The following is a 5,316-nucleotide window of genomic DNA, read 5'->3' on the forward strand; positions in this document are numbered from 1 at the left end:
GATAAAGAACAAAAATAAATATTGGGGGAAAAATAAGGTCATTCTGCCTTAAGAGGCAGAGAGATGGACCGTGAATTTATATTTTTTTGGTATAATAACGTAGATTTAATCAATGTAGATAAGGTATTAGGCCAATATGAAACAAGGAAGCTTTTTTTTTTTCTTCGAGCCTGGTGGCAGACATGTCACCGCCCCGTTTTAAAGGGGACGCTCATAGCATCCATCCATTTAGCTTAATTTCTCGGTAGGTATGGCACTGCTGTTGATAATGTTGCCGTTTTAAACGTTGTCATACATTAAGTTTTCACTCTGACATAAATTGTTATTTGCGCTTAGTGCCCCTGTTACAGCGGAGCTGTTTTTAGCCCGAAGCAAGGCCGGCGTCGTAGGCAGAATAGTCGGCGGGTATGCGCCAGCAGCGCCACTGAAAGCGAGGATGTTCTAAGCAGCTCCCAGCATAGCATTGCCTTGCATAGTATAGCATAGCTAGGGGTGGGGAAGGGAAGTGGGCATGAGGAGGAGTGATGTGAAGATGAGGACGAAGGAAAGGAGGAAAGAGGGGGAAAGCATGGCACATGCCTTGTGTAGTATAGTTTAGCAAAAGGATGGGCAAGGTATGTGAGGGCGAAGATTAATAATAAGGAGAAGGTGACAGGTGAATCATAATATATGTTAGGGTTTAACGTCCCAAAATTGTGAGAGACGCCGCAGTGGAGGGCTCTGGAAATGTCGAGCGCCGTAACCACTAGACCACCGTGGCCTGTGAGGTGACAAGTTAAACCATAGCCACGGCCGCTGGATGAAGCCACGGCCGCTTTTTCATCCATCGGCCGTGCCATTGCACAACCAAACACAGTATAACATAGCAAGAGGTAAGAAAGAAGTGAGGGTTAGGAGTGGGAGTGGTTCATGAAAGAAGAAGAAATGAAAAAGAGCCTATTTTCTGCCTCCCGTCGCGGGGGTACGGCTCAAGAAGAGGAAGTAAACATGATAGAAGAAGAAGATTGAAAGAAACAGGGGCGGAAAAAGTGTTTTACTAAGGCAAGTTTTACTAAGGCGAGAGTGTCTTGTCAACTAAGATGCGAGCACGAAGCCAAAGCGTTCGAGGTCCGCAGACGCAGCAAACAGGGTTGCCAATGGTGGCTACTTTTCGCCAAATTGGCGAATTTGAGAGGCCCGTGGCGACCTAAAATTATGAATGGCGACATGGCGAATTTTTGGCGATTTTCAGCTTAGGTCTCCACTGAGCTATGCATCCTAAGCTCAGTGCATTGCCAACGAATGAGCGGCACTATTCTCTGTATTTTTCTGGGTTTTGAGGTGCATATTACGCGCCGTTCTGTATGTCCGTCCTGTAGCTCGTGTGTATCTCCTCAATTCATCTAGATGCTTCTAACTCAATTCATCTAGATTCATCTATATGCTTCAGAGCTTCGCTAAAGTTTCGCTTCTGAAGGGGCTAGATGATGGGTTGGTCGTGTGTTCCGGCCATTTGTTCCGCCAAAGCTGCAACTATTCTGAATAGCTTGGCGACCTATTCACCACTGCAGTATCCCCTATTGAGCTCGTATAGCGAAGATGGGCGGATACGCGGATGTTCGTGCAATAAAAAGTTATTTATTCAGGCATTTTCTACTGTTCTCGGTGAGCGTGTGCAATGGAAACAATTGCTATATAACATTTTACAATGTCTACCTGTTCAATTATAACGCACTGGATTGACGCGGGTAGATATTAGTGATTATATATGAAAGGTTCAGTGGCGTCCGGTATCATATTAGTTCACACTGAAAGGTATAAGACTCACTAATGAACGATACCTGTAAGAATTCTATCTTACTACTTTCAATAAACCTGTTAATCCTTTTTTTTCATATGAGGTGATGTAAAGCTGTCTACAAACAACGCCTTCGCGGCTTTCGCCCAAGGTTTACCACACTTTTACCTTTGAAACGAGTGGACAGGGATGGAAGGATATCATGAGCGTTTTATCGTTTCATACTTGCGCCTCCGCGCACATCTTGCGGCTAGTCGGAGAACCAGGTGCACCAAGCACTCCCATGGTGAAGGGGCGATGCGCCTGGTATTGAGAAATGTCAAGATACTTTAAGGGCTTTGAATGGCACTGTATTCTATGGGGCTATACATCAGTGAAAATTCCTATTACTAGGATATGCCGCACACATCTAGAATGGCGACTTTTTTGGCGAAATTTCTAAAAAAATGGCGACTTTTGGCGACTTTCTGCTCGTTTTTTGGCGACATTTACTCGAAAGTCAGTGGCAACCCTGGCAAACTCGATGAAGGCTCGCAGGGCTTGTAAAGGCGAGGCCAAAGAGATGAAAAAGAAAGACGTGAATCAAAGAAGAAGAATACGATGGATAAAGATGAACCAAGAACTGAATCTGCGTTCTGCGAATCTGCGAAATCTAATATGTGCGCTGTCGTGCCTGGGTATTTGGATCCGTCCCTCCTCGGCAACCAAGTCGTTGCTACGATAGGGCAGCGTCGCACCCGGACGCCGTTTGGTAGCGTAGTCGAGTCTCCGGGTTGAGGAACTGATGCTAGCAAGGTGGGAAAACAATAACAAGTTTACTGGCACTTTTTGTACACTCAATTTACATCGTGACAAGGTCAGAGTTCAGCGACAAGCGAATTGGATCAGCCTGTTACCGAGGGCTCAGAGCCCCATTTCTCACTCAGCACCGTCGTTTTAACCCCTCAGTTTGGCTCCTCCCTCTTGATGACCACCAATCACACACACGACCCCACCCACCATGACACAGTCCATTTCACTGTCGCTGAGGGGTCGTTGCACTCTTGAAGCAGCAAGGGTCAGGTGGTCAACGGCACGCTTGTGGGGGAAGCAAGGCGACAGGTTCCTCGGGCTCGTTCCTCGTACTCTTCTTTTCCCGGAAGGGCAGAACGTGTTTGCTCCTCCGATTCTTCCCCGAAGGCAGAAAAGGGTCTGCGGCGACTCCTGTCCAAATATGCAGGTCATATCGTTTCGGCAGCATACCAAGTCAAACCCAGGTGACCCATTGTCTCCGGCTTTGCCGTCCCGGGAACGCCGTTTCCAGGAAAGATGCAGGTGTTCTAGCAGTGTTAGAACGCCTTGCCCGCCGATTCTCATGGTCAGCGCGACGCCACCGACTGCCAGTCATAACAGCGCTAAGAAACACAAGGTCCCCTACGTTCCTTGCAAGACTAATGTTCTATATAGGATCCCCCTCTCTTGTGGTAAGATATATAGGCCAGACCGGAAGGTGTCTTAAAAGGGACCTACAACTGCCCAGAACATGAAATGAGATGATTCCACTCGTGGAAAGATTGTCCGCCGCATTGACTCCAACCAACCCTGTTTCTTTTTTTTTTGTTTTTTTTTTTCGTGAGAGGTGGATTTATATTTTTATTTCTTAACTGAAAGGTGCATTTATATTTTCATTTAACTCGGGAAAAATGACCTGTGGCGCCTCTGGCGGCAAGAACATGAACGATCCGATGTACCCGGCCACGTGACCGTTGATTTCTTCACGCGGTCGACAATTTTTTTGTTAGTATTGAAATATTGTTCAATTCTTTACATTAAAAGGTGTTACTCCATAAAAATGTGCACGTTTTTGATGACTTGGCTTGGCTCGTGCATCGAGAGAGTAACGACGCCGGGACAAGGAAAGACGATGACATTAAGGGCTCGTTTTCCTTTGTTAAATACAGTATTAATGAGAACTAACAGACAATAATGCCAAGGATAGTATAGGGGATGTTATTTGTAGCAATTTGGATATAAATGTGAATAAAGTAAGGTGGACGGAAAGAAAACTTGCCGCCCGCAGGGACCGAACCTGCGATCTTCGAATAACGCGTCCGATGAGTTTTGAGTACTGTGGCGGAGCCTGGTGGCGTGCGCCGAAGTTGCTTGGGTAGTCAAAAATGGACGCCGACCGGCGAGTTACGCAGTTCTCAGTTGCTTTAAGCGTTTTACTTAATTTTGCGCCTAGTTTTCAGGCTCAAAAAGTGCTTAAAACGTACGCAGGAACTTGTCCGCTATGTCTGCAGAGTCTGACATGTTTGACGAGCGATCCCTGCTTCAACAAACCGTGCCGAAAGCAGGTGGTCTGGGCGACGGCTCTGAGCAGCGCGCGGTCCCGAAGCGCGGTCGCCGCCGTTATTGTTGCGTGGTTTATTGCCTCGAACATGGGGGTAAGGATCCTAATGTGCGGTTTTACTGGTTCCCCTGTAAGCCGTACGAAGTGGAGCGACGGAACCGCTGGATACGTGCCGTCCGACGCGTGAAGTGAGTACGCGAGCAAAACGTGGTTTGCAACGTAACGTGCTGATTACTTTTCGTACGCGCGTGCACGCGTTTATATATGGGTCATTCCATGCCAAATCACCCAGCGTTTTTCCGACCATCACAAATATGGCTGAAAAAATTTCGAAGTTCGAAACTCGTTCTGCTCGTTTATTTCTGCTTCCAAAAATTTTCCCGACTGTTTGTGAGAGTCTGTAGTTTTGCGCTGACTGAGCTAAAGGACATCAAACAACAGTTTTTTTCAAAGGGCGTTTACAGGACGCACTCGATAAAATGGTATTTCCGGCAAGCTAATGAAGTGATGTAACTGTAAAAATAATGACTTATTTATGTATATCGATTCTTCGAGGGCTTTTCGCACGAGCAAAATTGAATAAAGTTGCAAAGTTTGATATTTTTTTCCAGGAACAAGGCAAACTCAAAGGGTAGAAATTAATTATATACTGGAAGCCTGTTCGACATACTACAAAAGAAAAATAATTTAGTCGCTGAAGGTGTAGCAAATCCTCTGAAAAAAAATTGCAAATTTAACTTCTTTTGAGAAAAGCTCTGTATTCATCGTCAAAAAACTTGCCTTGGTGGTCGGACTAAAAATATGCACTATACTTCATTTGAAAGCTCTATGTATTAGCTGAACATAGACAAAGTTACAAAAGGGTATTATTTTTTTAACTTGAGAAATGTTTTTTTGAAATTTTGTATCTCCACCAGCTTTTCGCCGACGTAACTCAAGCGGCATGAAGCACTCGCAAAGGCAATCTTCAGCCCATGCCCACTGACCTGGGATGCAGACGTCAAGCATGGTGCTGTCTATAAAGCAATCCCAAATGAAATATATATATATATATATATATATATATATATATATATATATATATATATATATATATATATATATATCTATATATAATATATATATATATATATATATATAGCCAAATTCAAATTTTACTCCCGAATACCGACGATAGTGAGATATATAGATTTTATGCGCAATGTAG

Source organism: Rhipicephalus sanguineus, chromosome 1 (genome assembly GCF_013339695.2).
Source record: "Rhipicephalus sanguineus isolate Rsan-2018 chromosome 1, BIME_Rsan_1.4, whole genome shotgun sequence".
NCBI lineage: Eukaryota > Metazoa > Arthropoda > Arachnida > Ixodida > Ixodidae > Rhipicephalus > Rhipicephalus sanguineus.